Here is a 26489-nt window from a genome sequence, read left to right as displayed (position 1 = left end):
GGACGTAGAGGAAAGCCGTTCCATAGCTAACAGGCAGGATCAAGACATCGATGGCTTATAAAGTTTGCTGGCGGAAAAATGGACTGCGTGAATACAAGGGATTAGATCTAGGATACAAATAACAATATGAAACTCTGGGGGATTCGATCGCTTCTACTCGCATAGACGTTAGGAGCATTTCCTACCGTTGCCGGGCAACGAAGCCGCGTACCCGGAAGAGGGAGCAGCGAGAGTGATCCCGCAAGGAGGGTAACGTGAGCGAGTGCCTGGGTTCTGAAAATAGAAATTCAAAAGGTAAGCAGATCATGTGGAGTAGATAGGTAGAAAGGATAGTGAAAAGTAAGCTTAAAGGCAAACTCACAAAGCATCATAATAAAAACGGAGTAGTGACGCGAGGAGAACAGGAATCCAGGAACTGATAACAGCTCCTCTATAGTAAAGTGGGCGGAGCCCATCGCGGAAGTGAGGCCAATGCTGGAATGCTGCCGGCTCCCACAGACGCCATCTTGGGAGGAGTGCAGAATGCCACCCCGATATGCTTCCAGCGTCTCCAGAGAGACTAACGACCCCTCGCAGTCCTAACAGTATGCCCCCTCCGAAGTGGAGAACCCCCAGGCTTGCTAGGGTGAAGCCGTTGAAAAGGGCGCACTAGGCAGGCCGCATGGATGTCAGAGGCCGATTCCCAAGACCGATACGCAGGGGAATAACCTTTCCAATCGAGCAGATACTGGAGAGCGCCACAAAAGTAACGAGAGTCTCAAATCCCAGATACTTCAAACTTAGGGCCCGTATCCATAACAACAAGCCGGGGACGGGCCCTGGTGACGCGAGCAAAACGATCAGGGACATCTGGCTTGAGCTGGGACACGTTAAACACCGGATGGATCCTGGCCCATGAAGATGGAAGGCGAAGTTGAACAGCAGCCGGACCCCGCAAGTGTAGTATTTCAAAGGGGCCATAATACCTAGGAGCCAACTTGGAAGCCACCAAGTGTCGTGGGAAAAATTGGGAAGCCAACCAGACTTTGTTCCCCGGAACAAACACTGGAGCTGGAGTGCGATGACCATCAGCAAAGTGTTTCGCCCTATCCTGGGGCATCATCAAAGAACACTATGCGCGGCGGTGACCATCCTGAATAGTACGGACCAAATCTTCAACCGCAGGGAAACGAGGCGAGGCCGGTGGTACGGAAGGGAAACAAGCTGGGTGGAAACCATAAGTACAAAAGAATGGGCTTGTCTTCAAAGCTGTATCAAAGGTGTTATTATATTCAAATTCGGTTAGGGGAAGCAGCTCGGACCAATTTTCTTGTGCCGAGGAAATAAAACACTGTAGATATTCTTCCCGGGTCTGATTAAGTCTCTCTGTCTACCCATTAGTCTGTTGATTGAGGTGGCGTACGGCTAAATGGCCACGTAGGAGGACGCGTCCGTGGGGAGCTCCTGTGATCCGACATTGATTCTAGACAGAAACCTAAGTTTCAAGTGGACATCGCACACCAACAACAATGCCAGGTGTACATGAATGTCTGAGGCATATCCTGAGCGCTGGAAGGATCAGGCCGAGCGAATGATGCAGAAAACCCCGGCCGAATAAGAAATGCGGGGTGCCCGAGGTCTGGATGCAGACAAGATGGAGGACCTAAACAAAGGGTCATAAAAACGACCGCGGCGCCGTGCTGAGAGCGCTCGCTGGAGCAGCGCATCTCTGCCAGGCGCAGCAGCAGAATACGAGGGGTGCCTGGCCTGGAGGCTTGTCAGAGGACCCAGCCGGTGGGCTGGAGGCAGTTTTCCTTTCTTTGGGCGGACTCCGGTGCCCTCGGCGGAGAGGACGGGGGTCCTGCGCCGAGCTGGTGCGAGTGCCTCCTGAAGCAAACGAGGCCGGCGGGCCGGCTGGCGGTGTGCGCCCGTGGCCCTGCAGCGGGATTGCGGTCCCCAGAGGGTGAGACGACCCCCGCGGGGCCCGACGAGGCGAGAGTGAGGAGAGTGTGCCTTCCTGCGGTGGGTCAGTGTTAAGCGCCGTAGCATCGTTTGCGCGGCTGCTGCAGGCCCCGCAGTGGACCGCGAGCAAGGAGGCTGGGACTGGCCTCGCAGCAGCGCTGTAGTACCTGAAGGGGGGCCCCACACCGGATCTGGCGGACGGGGGGGTACCCTCTGGGGAGCGCTGAAATGGCTTTGTGCTGTGGCCGCTAACATAAGCAGGATTTGGCTGGACCTTGGATTAATTGCTTTGCCTCGGCTGGCTGTGAATAGAGATGTCACCGCATTGCCTGAGCCAGTTCCCGGTTTTGTCGACCTATAATCGTTGGTCCATCTAACAGTCCCCCCGCGCAGGAACTATAACACCTATAATACGTGCGTGCCTCCAGTACCTGGGAGAAGAAGTCGCGATTCAAGATGGAGGCGTGCTGCTGACCATCAGGGTGAAAGAGGTACGATCTTCACACACCCTAAAAAGGGGCCATTGGTGCAAGCTCAAAATAAGAGTTGGGTCAGTGTAAAGCGCCGTGACATCACATGCGCGGCTGCAGTGGGCTCCGTGGAGGATTACGAGCACGGAGGCTGGGACTGGCCTCGCAATAGTGCTGAAGGACCTGAAGAGGGGTCCCCCACCAGATTTGGCAGACTGCGGGGTGCCCTGCGGGAGGCGGCGGTCCGGCCCTGTGCTGTGCCCGCTGTCTCTTTTCTTGTGGCTTACATGAACAGGCATGCAGTCGGAGCGGGCAGAAATGACATCCCAGCACCTGATTATTACAGACGCTAGCTTGAGATGTGGGATTGTGGAGAGCACACAAGCAGTCCCCATTACCATACTTGGTAGGCTGCACTACTACTAAATGGACTTGGTATCTCAAGTGGGGCGCACACCCGAACCCGAACGGTCAGGTGGGTTAAGACCCTCAGAGGCATATGACTTATTGATAGGGCGGCCGCCAGCGGGAACACGGCCAGGAGAGAGGAGGTTTGGGAGCCCGGACCCGGGGGCGGACGTGGAGCGCCCTCAGGCCGGTGAAGTCACAAGCAGGGTGCGGCACCGGAGCGCTCAGCCCGGACGGATATGCAAGACATGACCTCGAGGCCTGAGCCCCTGCATAAGAGGAATCAAACTGATCCACGGGCCATCACGACACGGTCCTGGTGCGAAGGATTTTGGGGCACCAAAGAGATGCTTGGAAGGCGGTGCACAGGCCGGGTGGGTTGCGCTGGCACCAGGGGACAGGCCGGGGCCAGAGCCTGGGCCCTGTTGAAGAAAGTCGCAATATAGGTGCACATGGGAGGACACAGTCCACCCTGGTAGTGTATTAAGCTACCGGGATATCCGGGATACGGTCAGGCCTGGCCCTGACACTTTGGAGAATTTAGTAAGCCTGGAAAGAAGATAGCACGCTGTAGGGCGGGCCCGCTTGCCTCCGATGCACCAAGATGTCTAATAAATCCCTCAGACAAAAGGTCAAGCAGCCCACACTGGATGACTTTGCTAGAACGCCACCAGGCACAGAAGGGGCCAGGAAGAAGGAAAAGACCCCCAACGAGGACTCTGACCCTATGGGCAACCACGAGGTGTTGGAGGCAATCGCAGACCTGAAGGTGGCCTCGGAGACCAAATTGGGCCTAGCAATAGACGAACTGAAAGCTGCACTAGAGCTCAAGGTAGGAACAGTGAAGGAGGACGTGAATCTCCTTTGGCAAGATGTAAGGTCACTTGCGGAGCGCACAGGGGCCCTAGAAAAAGAGGTGGCCCCGAACACGGCGGCCTGCGCGACCCACCAATCGGAACTACACGCCCTAGCGCAACGTGTGGGCAACCGGGAGAATAGGGCAGAGGAGGCGGAGGGACGCGCCCAGAGGAACAACATTCGCATTGTCGGATTGCCGGAGGGTTCTGAGGGAACGAACCCCACCGAATTCATCAAATCCATGCTACTACAGGAGATACCCGGGGGAGCCCTATCCCAAGGGTTCGCTGTGGAGAGGGCGCACAGGGCCCTGACGAGGAGGCCACCGCCCGGGAATCCCCCTAGGCCGGTGATCGCTAAGATCTTAAATTACCGAGATCGGGAAAAAATCCTGGAGCACTTTCGGAAAGGAGGCACGATACAGAGGGGGGCCGCGCTTATAACGGCATACCCGGATTACACCTTACAGGTGCAGCGCAGCCGTTTGAACTTTGGGTCGGTGAAAAGGAGATTGCGGGAAGCCGGCCACAAGTACATTTTGCTCGACCCAGCTAAACTGAAGGTATTCCACAAGGGTAGAACCTTGTTTTTTCACATTCCTGAGGACACCATGGAATGGCTGGACGCGCAGTGTTGCCCCCAGGAATTGGAGATCCAAGATAACAATGGCAAAGTTAAGTAGTGTGGGTTTGGAGTTTCCTGGCCGCGGTCGCAAGAGACTTTGGGACTTGAATATAGCATGGTATATAACTGGCGGGTGTACATGCCAGGAGTAACAGTTATAATGATGATCCGAGTGTAAAGACTGGTAGGGGGTGTCTGTACTTCCGCTCTCTATATGGTAGAGGAGAGGCACAGAGGACCCCAGCCAAGATTCTCTATTATTGGTAATGTAGTCGAGCAATCAAGGCCTAGCTTCTCAGGAGGTGATGCGGGCTGGTTCTTAAGTACAGTGTAGTCCCCGAACCCCCACAAAGGAATGTCCACCCACTGTATTACTGAAAACACAGTCTTTATATAATTAATATTCAAAGGTATGTACACGATCACAATAACGCACTTTGTACTCGGAAGTCAATAATGATAAATATATACAATTCTAAAATGGTACCACCAATGTTATCAAATCTCATTAAAGTGCATCAACTGTACGGTTAAAATGTCACACAGATTAATAACGAGGAAACCAGCAATAGAGATAGGAATGAACGCAAGATGGTTGAAACAATAGGCAGAATACTGACCCCTACCACGAGGCACAGTTCTGTGTGGAGATCCCCCCACCTGGGCAACCTGTAAATAAAGATATATAGCACAATCCCAGTCCATATGTTCAATAGTCTCACTTCTTCCTATTAAGGTTTTACCCCCCAAATGTACCTGGTGGAGTAGAGTTCTCCGACGATGCGTCGACCGATCCTTCTTGAGTGACTCCCTTTAAGGCAGGAGCCGCGGATCGTCGAGAGGCGTCGAGGAACTCGGCGTTCGGTGTCGGGGAATCGACGGCCTTTCTTGAGTGCCCTCCCTTTAAGGCAGGAGTCACGGGTCGTCGAAAGTCCGACGGTGAACAGGTTGAACTATGGCAGTGAAGTGGCAGCTTCGTTTCTAGCGGTGCTCGTCGACGACAGAGCGTTGGCGTCCTGCAAGGAAGAGGCGTGCGGGGCACCTCGGTGACGATAGATCTGGACCGCAAAGAGATGATGAAGAACTGTGGCCCAGCAAGGGTCTAGTCGTCGGTGTCTCTGTGGTCTTTGGGTGGCGGTAAACCCACCGGTAGATGCTCCTCGGCGCGTCGACGGTCGGGCCTTCTCCAGCGGGAGACAAGCAGGTGACAATGCAGACGAGAGCGTCCGATGATCAAATTAAGTTCTTAGACAAACAGGAGCACGGCGGCTCCGGTCGGCGACGGCGGTCGTCGACAGTGGTGGACAACAGTCCGGGCTCTTCTTCTTGGAGTTCCGCAGCAGTCCCCGTATCGGGTCGGCAGCCTGTCAAAGGTCTGTCTACCAGGGAGCGTTGGCAAAGATCAGCTGTGCACGATGGTCCCTCGTAGCTCGGGAAGAGGGCGCGGTACCAGGTCCTCTCTCGGTCAGTCCTTGGAAACACCAGCTTTCAGATTGCAAAGGAGAGCAACAGCAATTCTTCTCGTCCAGCAGGGCTTCAAGGTCAAGCGTCAGTTACTCCAGTTACCCGTCGTAGTGGACTTCAGCTTCTGAACACGATTCCTAGCAGTTAGAGGTCCCTAGATATACTGTTGATCTCCCATTCATTCCGCTGGGTCACACTCAAGCATCCAATCACGACTAAGGGCATTCATGCAGGCAGGCAGCCAATCAGGCACACAAGGTATTCAGGCCATTCACTTCTCTCCAGACACTCACAACAAGTTATGTGTATTGGGACAAGTACCGAGCCATTCAACACTCCAAGCTGCATTCATACCGGTTTCGGGCAGGGCTGTCTCAGTCATTGTGTCAACCACCGGATACTAGACATCCACAACACAGAATGCATATTCGTCACACACTCTATTCACCTGGGTCCCACCCACAGGAGGTACCCACAACACACATCACCGGGAAGGCTCCAGCTAGTCTGGCCGGGCCTTCACAACAACACCATATATGGCATTTCCACCCAACAGCCAGTCAGGGGGAAGGGACAGAGTCAGGGCTTCCCAGGACTTGGGGAAAACAAGGTAATGGATAATAGAAAGCAAGAGGCCACCAGGGCCATCTTGTTTTCCATCAGGAATCAACTGATCCCAATGGCAGGGCCGGGGTATCCCAAAATGGAGGATACTCCACCACCTGTCAAATTCAGCATGGAGCTGCCACCAGCCCATACCCTGCTCTGCGGGCCACCCACAGGTGCCTGAAAAACATACACTAGGGGCACAGGGTTGTACCCCCACCCATGGGTGCCATAAGGGTATCCCACGGGTCCTTTCACCAAACCAAAAGAGAGCTGCACCGCCAGGAGTCCCACATGAACTCCTGCGCAGAAAACACGACAGAACACACGATAAAAAGCAGTAAAGGACAAGGATACGGAGGCCCTGTCCCTCCGATGCATTTCCAGCATCACACCGGGGGCACTGGGAAACTTTTGATATTGATAAAGGAGCTACACGGAGCCTGACCTCATAACCCCCATTGAGTAGCGTAGTTAGGTCAATGGTAGACCGGTGACGCACTGCTGGGCTCTGGGCCTGGGATTCTAGGGCAGAGCCAAACGCGGGGGGGGCCTGAGATCCAGGGATGGAGCTGGGCATTTGTTGGGGTTGGGATCGAGGTTGGGGGGGAGGGTTGTGAGGGGGTGCAGTGGTTTGAAGTTAGGGACTTGGGAGTTGGGCAACAGGTGGAGGTGGTTTTGGGGGGAGGGTAAGGGTAACGAGCCAAAATATGAATCTCTGGAGGCAGGATAATAGGTGGAGGAGGAAGGTGGGACGTTGCAATCATGGCGCCAGGGTGCCTTAGAGTGGTCACCTGGAATGTCAGGGGCATAAACAGTTATCTGAAACGAAACAGGGTGATGATGTATCTGAAAAGAATGAGGGTTGACATAGCGTTGTTACAGGAGACCCACCTCATCAGGGAGAAACTGGAGGTGGTCAAGGAGAAATGGAAGGGGTGCCTGGGGGGAGCCACGTATTCAGCATATGGCAGAGGGGTTATTACTTGGGTGGCGCCGCATGTACCATTTCAGCTGCTTCAGGTTGTGGCAGACCCGGACGGCAGACTGCTTGTTATTAAAGGGGTACTAGAAAATCAGGAAGTGTGCATTGTGAACTTGTATGCCCCCAATCACGACACAGCGGCCTACTATAGGACACAGTACAGTAAAATTAGCCCCCTGCTGGGGGGCGGGATCCTATGGGGCGGAGACATGAACTGTGTACTTAACCCTAGGGTGGACAGATCGGATGACAAAATTAATAAACCCACCCTAGCAGCACGGGTGCTACGGGCCCTTCTGAGAGACTTTGACTTAACCGATGTCTGGAGGCTGCTACACCCAGTAGATAGGGAGTACTCGCACTATGTGGCGCCTGTTACGCTCACCTGGTTCCCACTGGGGCGTCGACCGGAACTGGGCGGCTGTTGTTTCCACCAGCGTGACGTGTAGCGCCGAGATGACTGACTGGCCTGGCCCGCTCAGCCTAGTTCGTCTGGCTCGCAGGAATATTCTTCTGCAAAGGAGAAGGGGAATTAACCACCCGTGGAATTGAGTGTCAACCCACCTTCCCCACTCCCGTTGTCTTCCCATAGATCACTCTTGATGTCCCCTCCTTAGTCTCACCTGATGGTTTGGAAGGATGAGCTCTCCATCCTGCGTCGACCGCAGGGGCGCGTTGATGACCAGTTACTTCACTGGCGTAGAGGAATTGGTGAGTTCCAGTATTGACTCTGAAGTCCAATTGTTCATAAGAGTTCAAATGTCTGATCTTCACTCTGTCCGATTCCTTGCAGGTTGCCGATTAATCCACTCGAAGATTTCCAAATGGCAATTGGTAAGATTCAGGTAAGTCTATTGTGGTTTTCCCCTTAGGGACCGGGGTACGGCGATGAAGCAGAGTTGACTGCGCCGAACCGAGATGAGGTGAGACCCCCGTGGTAAATCAGGTAAGTTTTGTGGGGGGTAACTTGTATTGTCTTTGCTTTCTCCCCTTAGGGGCCGGGGTACGGCGATGAAGCAGAGTTGACTGTGCCGACCCGAGATGAGGTGAGTACCCCCCGTGGTAAATCAGGTAAGTCCTTGGGGGTAGCTTATATAGCCTTAGAGAGTCCCCTTGCTCACCTTGCTGTCTTTGTCTCCTTAGGTGTCGGAGGGCGGCTGCGAGATGGAGAGAGCGTGATGGAATGCTGAAGTACCGCCAAGCAGGTGAGTTCAGCGCGGCGCCGTAGGAATGCGAAGCGATGCTTCAAAGACTTCTGTCTTTCAGCTCCGTGGCGAGATGGATCAGGATTCAGGTAAGGATTAAAGTTAAAACTCCTGTTCTAACCTTTATCCTTCTTTTCTTCTTGTTTCAGGAGTCCCAGGACTGAAGCGGGCGTGGCTGAAGACTGGAGCTGCTGAAAACACGGTGAGCGTTACGCTGCAGCAAGCAGAATAACGCGAAGCACGTGTGGCTGTCCGGGCGTGGTTTAAATAGCCTTGGAAGAAGTTCCAGGTAAGTATTCTTCCACAGCCCCACCCAAGTAACAAAATAGTCCCTTCAGTAAAATAGTCCCTCCTAAGCCTCATTTGGCTTGAGTCTTCATGCAGCATGGTCTGTCTCAGGTGAGTATGCAGCATGGTCTGCTTCAGGTAAGTTATCAATAATGAGCCTGGCGCCCATGGCGCCAGGACTGACTTTATCTTTGTGAGCCTGGCGCCATAGGCGCCAGGACTGCACCCAAACAGCCCCTAACTGGGGCTTTTGGGCATGCGCCAAGTGGCATGATGCCTGTTTCCGGGGCTGCTGGGCCTGGTCTGGTCTTCCGGGGTCAGGCATCATGACAGCACTCCCCCTCAAGGCCCCTCCTAAAGTCGTTCTCCCCCTTGGCCGTGGTTTGTCTGGAAATTCCCGATGGAACCTCTTCACTAAACGAGGTGCATGCACGTGGTCACTAGGTTCCCAAGACCTTTCCTGCAGACCATAACCTTTCCAGTCAATTAGGTAAAAGAGTTTTGATCTCACTCTTTTTGAGTCCAAAATATTCTTGACTTCGAACTCGGGCTCTCCGTCTATGAGGATAGGTTCAGGTGGAGTGGTTAGCCTAGTTCCTGGTTGCACTGGCTTCAAAAGAGACACGTGGAAGACGGGATGGATTCGCATATGAGCAGGTAGGTCCAACTTGACGGCCACTGGGTTAATAATTGCCTTGACAGAAAAAGGTCCCAAATACCTGGGGTTAAAGGTCCGAGTCCCCTTGAGTGGTAAGTGCTTCTTGGCTAACCATACTTGGTCCCCTATTTGGTATTGAGGAGCTTCACTTCTGTGCTGATCCGCATCCTTTTTGTATTTTTCCTTAGCCTTTTGCAAATGGATGGTTGCTTCTTTAAAGGCTTGTGTAATAACAGCGTGGAGATGGTCCACTGCGGGCATCTCTAAATGCTGGGGTGAGTCCAAATCCGAGGTTCGAGGATGGTGCCCATAAATGGTAAAAAAAGGACTTTGTCCAGTTCCTGAGTGTACGGAATTATTGTATGCATACTCTGCGATCCACAGAATGTCTTTCCAATTCCCCTCAGACTGATGCAGCATACAACTGAGGTACTGTTCAAGAGTCTGGTTGGTCCTCTCTGATTGACCGTCAGTCTGAGGGTGGTGACTGGTCGAAAGCCTAACATCAATTTGTGCCAGTTGGCAGCATTTCCTCCAAAAATGTGAAATGAATTGACTGCCCCGATCTGAAATTAACACTGAAGGAAAGCCATGCAGGCGGACAACATTTTCTAGGAATTCCTTGGCCAGGATTGAAGCTGAAGGTATACCTTTTAAAGGAATGAAGTGGGCCATTTTAGAAAAAAGATCTACAATAACTAGAATGGTATTGTAACCTTGGTACGGGGGTAAATCCGTGATAAAGTCTAATGACAAGGTATGCCAAGGGGTAGGTGGTATGTCTAATGGTTGCAATAATCCAGCAGGTTTTTTCTTTTGCCCTTTATTTTGTGCGCAAATGCCACAAGACATGACAAATGACTTGACATCCTTTCGCCAGGTGGGCCACCAAAATTGCTTCCTAATTTTAGCTTCGGTTTTTGCAATACCCGGATGCCCTTCTATTAAGGTGTCATGGTAATGGGAAATGACAAGTTCCTGTAGTTCTTTTTGCAGTAAAAATAGCCGGCCTTGGTAATAAGGTAAATCATCGATGACAGAGTACTCTGGACCTTTCTTTGCCCAGTCCTGTAGGGCAACGGAATCAAAGAGTTGGTGGATCTTGTTTTGAATGTCCTCCAGTGTCTGTATGGATGTCAGGCCAAGGATTCTCTGTTCCGGAATTATGGGTACGGGTTCTAAAGTTATTTCTGCTTCTCACATTCCAATCCGGGACAAGGCGTCTGCTTTACCATTCTTACAACCTGGTCGATAGGTTATTACAAAATCAAACTCGGCGAAGAACAATGCCCAACGGAGTTGGCGCGAAGATTGGGCTTTGGCTGTCTTTAGGTATTGTAAGTTGCGGTGATCGGTGATGACCGTGATGGTATCTCTGGCACCCAGTAGATAGTGCCACCAAGCCTTGAAGGCAGACTTGATGGCCAGCAGCTCCTTGTCGGTTATGGCATAGTTTCATTCGGGGGCTGAAAGTTTTCTTGACCAAAACGCCACTGGGTAAAGCTGGTTAGTTTCGGGATCCTTTTGGGAAAGGACTGCTCCCATGGCTGAACTGGATGCATCTGTTTCCACTATGTAGGGAAGCTCGGGCGCGGGTGTCTTAATATGGGAGCAGATGTGAATTTAGCTTTTAACTCTTGGAAGGCGTTCTCGGCTTCCTCTTTCCACACAAAGCGTTTGTTTTTTCGCAATAGCGTTGTAATGGGATGTACAATGTGCGAGAAGTCCGGGATAAACCTGCGGTAGAAATTGGCAAAGCCAAGCATGCTTTGAACTCCTTTGATTGAACTTGGCGAAGGCCAATTAAGAATGGCATCCACTTTCGTGTATCCATCCGGATTCCTCTCGGGGTCAGAATAAATCCAAGGAATTCCACTTCGGTAGTGTAGAAGATGCACTTTTCCAGTTTAGCATATAATTAATGCTGGCGTAACTTCTCTAGGACTGCTCGGACGTGTTTTACATGCTCAGATTCTCATAAAGAGTATACTAAGATGTCGTCGATGTAAACGACCACACAAACGTCGATAAGCTCTCGGAGGACATCATTCATGAAGAACTGGAAGGCTGCTGGTGCATTGCATAGTCCGAAGGGCATCACCTGGTACTCAAATAGTCCGTACTTGGTGTGAAAAGCAGTCTTCCATTCGTCACCCTCTTTGACACGTACCAGATGATATGCCCCCCAAAGGTCTAGTTTTGTGTATATACAAGCGTCCTTCACCTGGTCTAGTAGTTCTGGGATCAAAGGCAGTGGGTATCGATTCTTGATGGTTATCTGATTCAGTGCGCGGTAGTCTATACATGTTCTAAGGTTGCCTTCCTTTTTCGGTACGAAGAACAAAGCTGAAGATGCAGGGGACTTGGACGGGCGAATGAAGCCATTAGCAAGGTACTGGTCTAGGTACTGGCGCAAATGGAGATTTTCGGGTTCCGTAAGGGCATAGATTGTGCTGCAAGGTGGTTGTGCTCCAGGTACAAGATCTATTTGACAATCATACGATCTGTGAGGTGGCAAGGTGTTTGCCTGTTCCTTTTGGAAGACATCCTGAAAGTCTTGGTATTCAACAGGTAATTGTATGGCTACTGGAATTACTGGGGCCAGGACTGAGTTTTGAGTTTTCCTTGGGTAGCAGGTGTGAGCACATTCTGGGAAGGTTAGTCTCTTCTCTCGCCAATCAATACAGGGATTATGTTTTTCCAACCAACGTATCCCCAGTATCAGCTGAAACTGTGGGGCCTTGATTAAGTCAAACACCATAGCCTCTCGATGCCCATCTTGACTCAGCAATGTCATCTCTGCAGTGGAATGAGTTACGGGTCCAGAGGCAATTTCCGTTCCATCTACAGTGGTGACAACATCGGCCGTGGTCTTGCGGGTGAGAGATAGATTCATCCTGGTAGCAAATTCCCAGTCCAAGTAATTTCCTATGGCTCCACTGTCTACGTACGCCTTTACCGCGTGCATGCGTGATGGCTGCTCTGGATCTACAAGGACCATGGGTATGGTGAAATGCGAGGTCAGAGTGCCCTTCTTTAAGCTCGGCAAGCGGACCTCTACGCTTGCCGGGCGTGGTCGTTTCCCGAGTCAGATTTCACATGGTTTTCGTCTGCTGCTCCTATACCTTTCTTGGGTGGTTTTACAGGGCAGTTCCGAAGAAAATGACCAGTAGTTCCGCAATATAAACATAATTGCAGTTGCCGTCTCCTATCTCTTTCCTTCTGGGTTAAGGGTCCTTTAACCCCCCCAATTTGCATAGGTTCTGAGACATCTACTCCCTTGGAGCTTACGTGGGTTTTAACCAACACCCTGTTCTCAAACTTGGTTCGGTCAGCCTTCCTGGTTTGAAGTCTGTGATCGAGCTGGACCACTAGATCTATATATTCAGCACAGTCTTGAGGCGGGTTCACGATTTGGGCCAAAACATCTTTGAGTTCTCCCCGAAGTCCTCGATGGAATAATGTGATTCGCTTGGCTTCAGGCCATTCGGTTTCCACTACTAATCTATTGAAAGTTGCAATGTAAGATAAAAGATCCTGGTTACCTTGCCGTAGGGATAAAAGATTGTTGTCCAAAGCCTATCCTCGGGAGTGTCGGGCGAATAGTCTTTCCATGCTTGTTCGAAAACCCTGGAAATCTCGAAGAATCGGGTCATCCTGGTTAACTAGTGGAATGGACCAATCCGCCGCACTGCCGCTGAGATATGACAGTACAAAGGCTACCTTGGCCTGATCGTTTGGGAAAGCTCCAGGTCTACATAAAAAGTGCAAGCGGCATTGATTCATGAATATTGCAAACCCTTTTGGGTCTCCGGCAAAGCGTTCAGGCGGAGCCAAAGGAACAGCTCCAGGTAAATTTATCTGCACCGGGTTACTCGATGGTACAGGAGCTGGACTTGCCCCAAGTCCTGGTCAGGTGTTTGTCCAGCCTGGCTCTCTAATAGTTGTCTGGCCAACTCATCAGTTCGTTCTTTTGACACTATCAGTTCCCTCCTGAGGGCATTGGTTTCTTGGCGGGCGGAATGCACTTCGGCCCTTAATTCCCCTAATAATTGGGCCAACTGATCAGTTTCCGAGGTCTCCATGACGCCCAGGTGGGTATTTGTGGGTAGGCTTCGCGTTCTGTTACGCTCACCTGGTTCCCACGGGGCGTCGACCAGAACTGGGCCGCTGTTGTTTCCACCAGCGTGACGTGTAGCGCCTAGATGACTGACTGGACTGGCCCGCTCAGCCTAGTTCGTCTGGCTCGCAGGAATATTCTTCTGCAAAGGAGAAGGGGAATTAACCACCCGTGGAATTGAGTGTCAACCCACCTTCCCCACTCCCGTTGTCTTCCCACAGATCACTCTTGATGTCCCCTCCTTAGTCTCACCTCATGGTTTGGAAGGATGAGCTCTCCATCCTGCGTCGACCGCAGGTGTAACGCTCACCTGATTCCCGCAGAGGCGCCGGTCTTGACTGGGTGAATGCCGTATCTTCAAAGGTGATGTGTAACACACAGTTGGCTCTTTGGGCTGGACCTCTGTGCACTGTATGTCTGACTCGAAGAGTAAGATGTCTGCAGATAGAAAATATGGGATTAATGAACTGGGGTTATTGGGTGCCTCTCTCCTCTTCCCTTTCTCTTCTCCTGTAGAACCCCAAAGGTTAACGCCCTCACCTTAGGTAAGTGAACGCCGAGCTCTCCATCTGCCTCGGGGCAGGGTGCCGTAACCAGTTTCTTCACTGGATAAGGGTGCAGGCCTCTTGACCTCAGAGGACTGCTGTCCGTCGTTAACTGCACGAACGGTAAGTTCTGGGCACTTCAAATGTCTTAAAAGTCTTTTGTAATGATATCTCTTGTTTTGCAGGGTTCCGGCGATGGCGGATGGCGGGCTGATGAGAGTTGAGGATCAAACCCGCGTGAGGAATAGAAGCGCCTGGAAGCACGTAAGTAAGCGCTTGTAGCCTGCTTCACGATGCGCACGAACTGTCCCTTTTATCTTGCAGGTACAAGTTCGGAGCTTTAGAGAAGCTGAAGGGTGCTGGAATACCCACTGGATTCGGCGTGGGAAGGAGTAATGGCACGTGAGTAATAAAGTTGCCCAATGTCTTTAAACGCACCTTCTTTTGTCTTTCAGATGCGGGATGCAGCGCCGAAGGCCTCCGGAGCGTGCGAAGAGCTGGTAAGCTTTTGTCTTTCAGATGCCGGAATGCAGTGCGAAGACCTCCGGAGCATGCGAAGAGTAGGTAAGCCTTTGTCTTTCAGAAGCCGGAATGCAGCGCGAGGCGTTGGTGACAGCCGATGGACCAGGTAAGAGATGCGCTGCCACTGAAGACCGTAGTGCTAACCTGTTCTTTCTTTGTCTTTACAGGTGCTGCTGAAGACTGGATTCCAGGATGGTAAGCCTTTGTTCCCTTGGGCCCAGGATCAGAAGCAGAAGACACGATGAGCGTTCTGCTGCAGAGAATGCAGAATAACACAAAGCAAGATTCATCCATCGGGTGTGGTTTAAATAGCCTACTGTAGTGCTTAGGTATCTCCTTCCACAGCCACGCCTAGGTAAGAAAAGAGTTCCTGCTTTCCAGAAGAGTTCCAGTGTTCTGAACCTAGGGAGTGGCTCCTGCCCCACCCAACAGGAAAAGTAGTCCCAAACAGAAGAGGATCAGGGGTTCAACTGGCAGGTAAGTAAGCAGCATGGTCTGCTGCAGGTAAGTCCACCCAAGCATTATGAGCCCGGCGCTTCCAGCGCTGGGACTGGGCATCTTTATGAGCCTGGTGCCACTGGCGCTAGGACAGGGTCCAAAAGGTCCCAATTGGGACTGGCTGGCACTCGGAACCGGGGTTATGGGTCTGCTTCCAAGGGAGTCGGGCAAGTCCTGATCTTTTGGAAGCAGAGATCATGACAGCAGGGGCGCGTTGATGACCAGTTACTTCACTGGCGTAGAGGAATTGGTGAGTTCCAGTATTGACTCTAAAGTCCAATTGTTCATAAGAGTTCAAATGTCTGATCTTCACTCTGTCCGATTCCTTGCAGGTTGCCAATTAATCCACTCGAAGATTTCCAAATGGCAATTGGTAAGATGCAGGTAAGTCTATTGTGGTTTTCCCCTTAGGGGCCGGGGTACGGCGATGAAGCAGAGTTGACTGCGCCGACCCGAGATGAGGTGAGACCCCCATGGTAAATCAGGTAAGTCCTTGGGGGTAGCTTATATAGCCTTAGAGAGTCCCCTTGCTCACCTTGCTGTCTTTGTCTCCTTAGGTGTCGGAGGGCGGCCCCGAGATGGAGAGAGCGTGATGGAATGCTGAAGTACCGCCAAGCAGGTGAGTTCAGCGCGGCGCCGTAGGAATGCGAAGCGATGCTTCAAAGACTTCTGTCTTTCAGCTCCGTGGCAAGATGGATCAGGATTCAGGTAAGGATTAAAGTTAAAACTCCTGTTCTAACCTTTATCCTTCTTTTCTTCTTGTTTCAGGAGTCCCAGGACTGAAGCGGGCGTGGCTGAAGACTGGAGCTGCTGAAAACACGGTGAGCGTTAAACTGCAGCAAGTAGAATAACGCGAAGCACGTGTGGCTGTCCGGGCGTGGTTTAAATAGCCTTGGAAGAAGTTCCAGGTAAGTATTCTTCCACAGCCCCACCCAAGTAACAAAATAGTCCCTTCAGTAAAATAGTCCCTCCTAAGCCTCATTTGGCTTGAGTCTTCATGCAGCATGGTCTGTCTCAGGTGAGTATGCAGCATGGTCTGCTTCAGGTAAGTTATCAATAATGAGCCTGGCGCCCATGGCGCCAGGACTGACTTTATCTTTGTGAGCCTGGCGCCATAGGCGCCAGGACTGCACCCAAACAGCCCCTAACTGGGGCTTTTGGGCATGCTCCAAGTGGCATGATGCCTGTTTCCGGGGCTGCTGGGCCTGGTCTGGTCTTCCGGGGGCAGGCATCATGACAGCGCCGCATGACCTTCACACAAGGTTAGACTACGTGTTCACCTCCACGGGGCTGGCAGAAGAGATTGAAGGTGCGGAATACAGGGCCAGGGTGCTCTCAGACCACTCTCGCCTGGTCCTGGAGTGGCGACACCAGCCCCCCAGGGCACAGATCCCCACCTGGAGTCTCAGGGCTGAGGCCCTGCAAGATCCGGGATTCAGGGAGGACTTAAGGGAGGCGATCACCGAATATTTTGAGATTAATACTGGCAGCGTTAGCTCCATGGGGACAGTGTGGGAGGCGTTTAAGGTGGTCATGAGAGAGGTCGCTATATCGAAATCCAGGGGACTCCAAGGGGGCTTAGAGCAGAAGTTGAGGGGAATTGAAGAAGAGCTGGAGGAGATGGCACGCAGAGGGGGCACAACTAACGAGGACGGGGATAGGATAAGGCAGCTACAACAAGCTAGCGGGGAATGTTGGGACAGGTCATGTAATATAAGCTACAAGAAATATGTGGAAAGACAGCATGCGGGAGGAGATAAGCCAGGCAGGCTGCTGGCCTGGCTATACAAGAGCGAAAGGCCACGATCGGTGATCAGAGAAATAGTAGGGGATGAAGGGCAGACCCGGAATACCCAGGAGGAGGTGAATACAGAGTTCTTGAAATACTACAAACATCTCTATGAAGACCCAGGAGGTCCGAGAGACCATGCAATCAAGGAGACATTGGAGGACGCAGACCTCCCCACCCTAGATGACACAGAACGCGCAGACCTATTACAATAGAGGAACTTGAGCTGGTAGTCCAGCACCTGCCCACCTGTAAAGCCCCCGGATCGGATGGGCTGCCGAGTGAATTCTATAAAGCTTACAAACAGGAGTTGCTCCCCCCACTGCTGGCCATGCTGAATGAGGCGTACGAGCAAGGAAGATTGCGGGAGGCGGTGATCATCCCGCTTCTGAAACCGGGTAAGCCCAGCACGAACTGTGGGTCGTACAGACCCGTTTCAATGCTTAACCAGGACAGTAAAATCCTCACTGCAGTGCTAGCGAACAGGCTAAAGGCCGTTATTGGTAAATTGATACACACAGACCAAACGGGCTATGTCCCGGGCAGGAGCATAACTGATAACCTCAGGAGGTTGCACCATATCATTGACCAAACGAAAGAAGACCCAGTTGAAATAGCTATAGTCTCATTAGACGCAGTCAAGGCCTTTGACTCAGTTAGATGGCCCTGGCTGACAGCGGCCTAAGAGGGCTATGGCGTGGGTCCGGGGTACCGTAGGTGGGTGACAATGTTATATAGCTCCCCGGTTGCCAGGGTTAAAACGGGGGCTACCATCCCGGATAAATGGCAGCTAAGCAGGGGAACCAGACAGGGTTGCCCGTGGTCACCCATGTTATACATACTGGCGCTGGAGCCACTGGCCATCTGTCTGAGACAACAATACGGAGAGGTGGGCATCCGTACCGTGGGGGGCGTGCACCTTGTTTCCTTATATGCTGATGATATATTGTTGTATCTGCGCTTCCCGGAGGAGAACATGCAGTATATACTGGATGTCATGGAGCAATTCGCTGCCCTCTCTGGCATAGCGGTGAACCCCAAAAAGTCAAGTATGTTCCCCCTGGGGAGGTACAGGCAGGTCCGGCCCGAGAGCTTGCCAATATTGTGGATACCCTGGTGCACTAAGTCGTTCCGATATCTCGGAATAGATATATATCATACAGCAGGAGAAGAACATACACATAATACGGTGAAGGCAGTGGCAGGAATCAAAAACAGTATGGGATTTTGGTCCAGGCTACCCCTGGCGATGGTGGGGAGGGCCGCTCTGCTCAAAATGGTAGTCTTGCCCCGATTGCTGCACTTCTTTGTTAACATTCCGCACGTAATCCCAAGGTGCTTTTTTGCTAGTCTCCATGACCTGTGTCGAGGCTTCATTTGGAACAACTGCAGAAACAGGGTGGCCCTCTGGAAATTGCAAAACTCGTGTGACTGAGGGGGGATAAACTTGCCGAATTTTGAACTGTATTACTTGGCAGGGCAGCTGCAGTATGTAGCCAGATGGCTGGCTGATGACGAGACGGCAGAATCTAGACTGTTATGTGGAGAACCGGCCCCCTTCTTTCTCAAGGAGGTGGTGTGGCTGCCTAAACCAAGGGCCGGGATATGGCGGGGCTACTGTTACTTGGCTGGGAGCTGTGGCACAGAGCGGCAGATATCGGGACACCTGGTGCCGATCTCCGAGCAGGTGCCACTGGCGGCACTATGCAGAGAAGACTCCCAGCTGATGCAGGGGGTCCGCAAGTATTGGGAACCAGTTGGTTTGGCCACCTTAGGGGACATATAGCATGAGGGGGAGGCGGTAGAGTTCCTGAAACTGTCAGAAGATACAGGGTTGCATGGGGGACAGTATTTGACCTATATTAGAATGTCGAGAAGGGTGCGTGCAAGTTGGCTACCGGCGGTGCTCACAGCGCAACCAGACGCCACTATGGAGATGATATATGATGTCTCGGAGGGCGGGCACAAGGTTTCTCGTATATATGAGCTGCTGGGGACCAAGGTGGGAAAGGAATTGACCCAACTAAGACAAATGTGGGAGGAAGAGGTGGGGGAACCCATGTCAGATGGGCTCTGGGAAAGGGCCCAGAGATACCATAAAAAAGTGTCCCGGAACGCCAGGCTCCAACAAATCCAACTGTATATCACGCATAGAGCATACCTCACCCACAGTAGGATCACCAGGTTTGGTGGTCAGGTGGCTCAGAAATGCCCCAGATGTGGGGAAGTGGAGGCCGGGCTGCTACACATGTTCTGGGCCTGCCCGGAGGTGGGAAGGTTTTGGTCAGAATTAAAGACACGTCTAGCGGGATGCGGCATCACTATGGAGGTGGAGTCGGCCTGGCATGCATGCTGGGGGGTTTCCCTAGGCCACGTAGCTCAAAGCATATTAGCAAAATGAAAGATCTAGCATACATCCTGGCCAAACGACGGATAGCAATGGGCTGGAAAGCGGCCCAGAGACCCAAGATAGAGCTGTGGTGGGCTCACCTCCTGAAATGGGCAGAGGCAGAAACGACAGTCTGGTTTGAAATGGTATGTAGAGGAGGAGAAGAGGAGGTAGGACCCCTAATTGAATGGAGGCAGCTGGTGGCCGCCATGAAAGGCCCGCCTCAGTCCGAGCACAGTGATGCTGAGCCAGATAACGAGACGACAAACCTGCCTGAAGAATTACAGGTTGATGACAGGAACAAATTGGCTCAAGTTGGGGGGTGGAAGGGAGCGGGACTTAAGAACACAGCATATAACACTATAATGTTGAACTGTATGTGGACGTCCCGTGTTTTTGTAATGTGTGGTGTGTTGTTATAAAATAATAAAAATGTTTTTTTTTTAAAAATAGTCTGTGGATGGAATCCTGAGCTCAAGGCACATTTGATATCTAGAATGGAACAGACCTGTTGCCAATAATGTGAAGTAAACTGAGACCCGCTATCAGAGACTATAGTGTCCGGTAATACATGGCATGAAAAGATACGGTTTACAAAGATACGTGCCATCCGAGCAACAGTAAGAATCCCTGGTAATGGGACAAAATGAGCCATCTTTGTAAAGTAATCAATCACTACCATAACTGCAGTGAAACCATTCGATGGTGGAAGGTCTACGATAAAATCTGTATAAATGCATTGCCAAGAGTGATCAGGAACCCTCATTTTCATAAGGCTTCCCAAGGGAGGTCTGCGCTGGCTTTTAGTCTGAAGACAGATGACACAAGAGGATACGTAATCTCATACATCTACCCATAACAAGGGCCACCAAAAAGGCCTCTGGATCAAATCAAGTGTATTGCGTTCCCCTCTGTGTCCCGCTGCTTGTGTATCATGGCACATGTGTAGGATCTCCTTCTACAGCGCCTCTGTCGGGACAGAAACTTGATCTTCATGGAAGTATAAATCGTGGTCTTTAAGAAGAGAATGTGGTCACATTCCTGATTGGATCTCTGCTTCCCGGGATCGAGTTTCTTCAGCTAGTTGCTGCAAGAAGCTTGTGAGAGAGTTGAAAAAAACGGCCTTTGGGAATAATAGTTCAGGATAGAACTGCAAAGGACCTACAGGTTCTTTCCGCAATAAAGCATCTGCTCGCAGGTTAATCCTTACAAGAATGAATGTGAAGAGAATATTGTTTGGAGAAAATAAATGTGCCCAGCAAGCCTGCCGGCTATTTTGGGTCTCTGAGTACTGGAGTGCTCCGAGGTTGTGATGGACCATGCAAACCTCCACGGGAAAGGCGGTACCCAAGAGCAAATGCTGCCATTCTTAAAAGGCCTTTTTGATGGCCAACAACTCCTTCTCAAGCACGGAATAGTTCAGCTCTGACGAGGTCAAGGTTTTAGAAAGATAAGTCACCGGGCATTCGTCCCCCTGATCTGTTTCTTTGTAAAAGTACTGGTCCCAGAGCGTAATGTGACGCGTTGGTTTCTACAATTAATCTTCTGCCCTGATCGGGGGTAATCAGTATGGGAGATCTCGTAAACTGGTGTTTCAAGGCATCAAAGACTCCTTGTGTCTCCTTATTACAACAGAAAGGTGTGCCTTTCTTTAATAACACTGTTAAAGGTCGAATCAGGTTGGAGAAATCTGGTATGAATTTTCTAAAAAAATTTGCAAAGCCTAGAAAACGTTGTATTTCCTTGAAAGTTGTTGGAGCAGGCCACTCTACAACTGCTGTGACTTTAGCTGGATCCAAAGCCACCCCACGCGTAGATAGCACGTTGCCCAAGTACTGAACTTGGTTTTGGTGGAATTCAAACTTCTCAAGTTTGCAATATAAATGTTCCTGTTGTAGACGCCCGAGGACTTCTTCCACGTGTCGGACATGTTCGGATTCAGAGGAAGAAAATATAAGGATATCGTCCAAATAGACGATCATGAAGTGTAAAAGGATGTCAGAAAAAATGTGATCCATAAATCGTTGGAAGATGGCAGGGGCATTGGATAATCCAAATGGCATTACCCGATATTCGAAATGCCCAAAGGGTGTACAAAATGCTGTCTTGCATTCATCGCCAGCTTTGACTCGTACCAGATGATATGCCCCGCTGAGGTCGAGCTTAGTGAAAATAGTGGCCCCTTTCACTGCTTCAAGGATATCCGGAATCAAAGGCATTGGATACCGATCAGGCACAGTGATCTTATTAAGCCGCATGGAAGTCTATACAGGGGCACAATTCTTCTGTGTTCTTCTTTGGTATAAAGAACAGCGAAGCGCCTGCAGGAGATGTGAATTCCGTGATAAGTCAATTTTTAAGGTTAGTTTGTAAATACTCCCTCAGACCTCCTTCTCTCTGGCAGATCAAATGTACATTCGGCCAAAGGGTACATGCTGATCAAGTACTAAGGTGATTGAGCAGTCGTATCTGCGATGTGGAGGTAGTTCTGAAAATTGTGGCGTAGAAAAAACCTGATATTGCAAATAAGGTTCAGGGATTCACCATGAGTTTGAGTACGGTGGGATCCCCCGCTGTGACTGATGTGGATGTAGAAGGAGTGGAGAACCCGATGGAGCCCTGAGTGAGACAATGTGAAAGACAGTGTTCCAAGCCCACAAAAAATGTACCTGCTGCCCAATTAATGTAGGTGTTAAGTAAACAAAGCTAAGGGAGCCCTAGAATAACCGGATAACGGGCTGTCCTAATAATGTCAAATGTTATGGTTTCAGAATGTGAGGATACCAACTTATGGATCGGAAGGGTTTGTTCTTTGATGGGACCAGATGTCAGAGGGCTACCATCTACGCTTTCTACTGGAATAGAGACCTCCTTAGTGATGCAGGGAAAACTATGACTGTGGACCCAATGGTCATCCACGAAATTGCCCGCTGCCCCACTATCTACCAGTGCCGGAACCTTCTCCACTATCATAGATTCGAAAGAGAAAGAAATTAGCAAGTCAACCATAGGTGAATTAGACTGCTCTAGACTGGGAGCTGAAGAATCCAAAGCTGGGGAACCTGAAGATTCGTCCCGGATTGTGATTATCCCTACGATTGGGCTCCGAGGTTTCCCGATTTGCGGAGAGGAGCAACTAGGCATGTGTTGACTAAATGTTCCTTAGACCCGCAATGCATACAGAGGCCATTTGTTCTTCTGCAAAGACATTCTTCCTGGGTGAGAGGACCTCGGGCCAAACCTAACTGCATAGGTTCATCACCTGTGACCGGCTTGGTGGGAGTGGGTGAAGAATCAGAAAGAACCCAGTGACTTCGGGTCTTTCCTCTTTCATGGTGTCGTTCTTGTAACCTACTGCATGACAAGTGCCACCATTTCAGCAAGATTAGCGGGTCGAGCAACGCGGGAGACCTTATCCTTTAACTCCTCGTTTAAACCCCTTCGCAATAAAGTAATAAGAGCGTCATCCGGCCAGATCCTATCTGCCGCCATCTGTTTAAAGCGCGTTATGCATGTGAGGTGATCCTGTGAACTGTGTCGAAAGTCTAGAAGCTGTTCCTGGGAGGACACTGTGATCTCTTGCCGTCCAAACACGGTTTTGAGGCTATGGATCAACGCAGGGTAGGAGTCCAGGATTGGGTTGCTAGTCGTAACCAAAGGTGTTGCCCAGGCCAAAGCCGCACCAGATCAATGGGAAATTAACTGGCACACCTTGTCACGGTCTTTAGGAAAGAAGGATCCCTTAAAGGCAAACTGCATGGTACAGGAATCCAAGAATTCTTTCAATTTGTGTGGATTACAGTCGAACTTACCTGCTGGTAAGGGACCAGGGGGAAGTTCTGAACTCTGATGGGCTCTCACCATCTGTTGGCGCAGGACTGCGTTATCCTGTTTTTTTTTTTTTAAACTTTTATTTTTATTCAGCTTGGTAGCACAGATACAGGTGAGCAACAACAGAGCATATAAAATCAAGCAATTAAAACATCACAGAATCACACAACAAGTGGCGGGGCACGCCCCGCGGGCAATGGAGAGTAGCAGGACAATGCAAGACCCGGTGGAGGGCCATTCAAGGGGCTGCAGAGGATTGACGAGAAGAGACTGCTGGGGATGTAGGACCTGAGTCGGTGTCAGGGGGGGACATAAATAATCGGAACTTGAGCCAGATGTTTCTGGGTCTAGAGCAGGCGGGCTGTTGTACCGCCCATGATTCCTCCGTATCGGAGGCCCAAGTGACTGCTCTGAGCCACTGTGCGTGAGTCGGGGTGGTAGGCCTGAGCCAACAAAGTAGTATTGCCCGCACAGCCAGAAGCATGCAGAGGCCGGCCAGTCTCCTAGAATCTCGGTGCAGGTCAGGAAAGTCATGGAATAAGCATTTCATTGGGGTAGGGGAAATAGGGTGGTCAAGAATAGACGAGATGGTAGAGCAAACAGCGTCCCAAAATTGGGTAAGGCGGGGACATAACCAGATCATGTGGAAGTAGTCAGCTCCATCGTGGCCGCATCTAGGGCATCTAGGGGAGAGACTATTAGAAATACGGTGTAGTCTGATTGGGGTGTAATGGTATCTGTGGAGTAGTTTAAATTGAATTAGCTTGAATCGGGAGTTGAAGGAGACCCTCTGGATACGTGAGCACATTTGGGACCAACGGTCTTCGGTCATTTCCACTCCGAGATCAGACTCCCAGGCGAGCTTTAATTTAGAAAATGAAGGGGGCGATCTGGATTGTACCAGGGTATATAGTCTGGAAGTTTTCCCCCTCATAGGGAAAGGAGAGGTCAGTTCAGTGATCGCCGGCTCATCCGGCGGTAACGCTGGGAAGCATGGGTACTTATGTTTGAGGACTCTACGGAGGGATGAGTATTGAAGCCACACTGAGGGACGCTGTCTGAGGGACGGCGGAAGGTCAGGCCATTCTATGAAATTACCATCTACAAATATGTCTCGGAGCAATTCGAATCCTGCCTCAGCCCATGTGCGAACAACCGATGGGGGGACCTGTGGGATTCCCGGGAGAAAGTTCCAGATCGGGAAGTTACCATGGAAGGGATGGGTGGTGCCCAGTAATTGCCAAGTTTTGGATAAGGCCAGGGATGTGCACCTCAACGGGTCTAATGAGCCCGATTCTATTGGCATAGGTGCGATCACCAGGGATCTGATATCGCGGTCACCAACCGATAACTTCTCTAGTCTGACATGGGGAGGGGGGTCAGATATGTTGAACCAGTGTGCAATGTGTTGAAGTTGGGCTGCCAGCCAGTACTTGAGAAAGTCAGGTGCACCGAAGCCACCCATTTCCATGGGAGAAGCGAGGGTCTCAAACTTGAGGCGGACTGCACCAGAGTGCCAGAGAAAAGTATTGAGGGTGCGTGTCAATGTCCGAAAGAACTCAGCTCCCGGCCATTGCGGGATATTAACAAATCTATACAGTAGCTGGGGGAGTACCACCATCTTTAGTATTCCCACCCTACCTGCCAGTGAAATCGGGAGTTTGTCCCAACCCTGAATTTTTTGCATTAAGTTTGTGAGGTATACTCGATAGTTCTTCTCGAAAACCAAATCGATATGTCGCGACACCACTATACCTAAGTAGGTAAACTCAGCTTGGGCCCAAGTGAATCCAAGAGTATCGGGAGGGGGGAGAGTGATGGGGGTGAGCGGGAAAAGAGTTGATTTAGCACAGTTTACCGTCAGGCCAGACATGCAGCCAAAAAGGACAACATCCTCCAGTATTGGGGCAAGATTGATTTCAGGAGAGCGAATAAAGAGGAGAGCATCGTCAGCATATAGGGAAACTATGTCTGAAACCCCGGCAGTGCGTAGACCTCTATGGGAATGAGACTGGCGAAGCATATCCGCGAACGGCTCCTGCGCTACAGCGAAGATTAATGGAGAGAAGGGACAACCTTGTCTAGTACCTCTAGCTATTTGGAAGAGGGAAGAGCACCGGTCCCCGGTACGGACTCTGGCCACGGGGTTTGAATATAGCAGCTTGACCCAGGAGATAAATGTGGGGCCGAATTTACATTTATTAAGTACCCGCCAAAGATACCTCCAAGAGACGGAATCAAAAGCTTTTTTCATATCGAGCGTGGCGGCCACAGCGTGAACGTCAGGGCTCACCCTGCTTATAATATTGAAGAGGCGCCTAAGATTCAGGGAGGTAGAGCGTCCCGGAATAAACCCCGCCTGGTCTGGATGAATGATATGTTGCATGAATGGGGCCAGACGTAAAGCAAGTAGCTTAGCATAAATTTTGACGTCGCAATTGATTAGCAAGAGTGGACGGTAAGAACCGCATTGCGTGGGGGATTTACCAGGTTTTAACAGGACAGTTATGGTGGCTTCGCGGAGCGTAGGAGGGAGCTGGCCCACCTCCAACGATTCTTCCCAAAGCGCGACCAGGCGAGGAAGCAGAAGAGACTTGAAGCGCTTATAGAACTCAACCGGTATACCGTCCGATCCCAGGGATTTGCCAGATGAGAGGGAGTCTATGGCCTCCGAGAGTTCCAAGGAAGTGAATGGACTCTCAAGGGCACCAATGGTATCGGAGGAAAGAACCGACAGGGGGAGCTTGTCCAGAAAGACGTCTATTTCTGCTATAGTGGCATTATCCGCGTTAGCATAAAGGGATTGATAGAAGGAGAGGAATTCCGAATTGATATCACCGGGGGAAGTGGCAAGGGATCCATCAGGTCTCTCAACGCCAGGAATGGGAGGAGCGCCAAACTCACGGCGGAGAAGCCTAGCCAGAAGACGAGATGGGCGCTCACCCTCACCATACCTCCTCGCCAGCCCAGGGTTGTCGAGAAACCTCTGCTCTCGGTCCGCAAGAGCGCGGAAGGAGTCCAGCTCCGTGCCGATCAACGCAAGGGTATCAGGAGTATGATTTGATGCATATTGGGCCTCCAGCACGGATAGTGTGGCCTCGCTCTCAGCAATCTCTCTTCGGATGGTTCTAAGGATGCCATTTTCTTTAGAGAGGGCGATGCCTCTGATGTAGGCTTTAAAAGTTTCCCAGAGGGTGGCTTGTGATGAGACGGAGCCGGTATTGGTCTCAAAGAACTCCTCAATCGCCGACTCCAGCTCCGAACTGAAGACCGGGTCAAGGAGGGAGA

At 51.1% G+C, this 26489-nt stretch overlaps 1 protein-coding gene across 1 annotated transcript in view; it reads right to left on the bottom strand.

Moving 5' to 3' along the window:
* Positions 1–26489, bottom strand: part of CCNB1IP1 (cyclin B1 interacting protein 1) — a 570334-nt gene that overhangs the window by 521431 nt on the left and 22414 nt on the right. The window lies entirely within an intron of this gene.

The sequence above is a fragment of the Ambystoma mexicanum genome, chromosome 9 (assembly GCF_040938575.1).
Source record: "Ambystoma mexicanum isolate Mex_15411 chromosome 9, UKY_AmexF1_1, whole genome shotgun sequence".
NCBI lineage: Eukaryota > Metazoa > Chordata > Amphibia > Caudata > Ambystomatidae > Ambystoma > Ambystoma mexicanum.
This window is presented reverse-complemented; position numbering and strand designations above follow the sequence as displayed.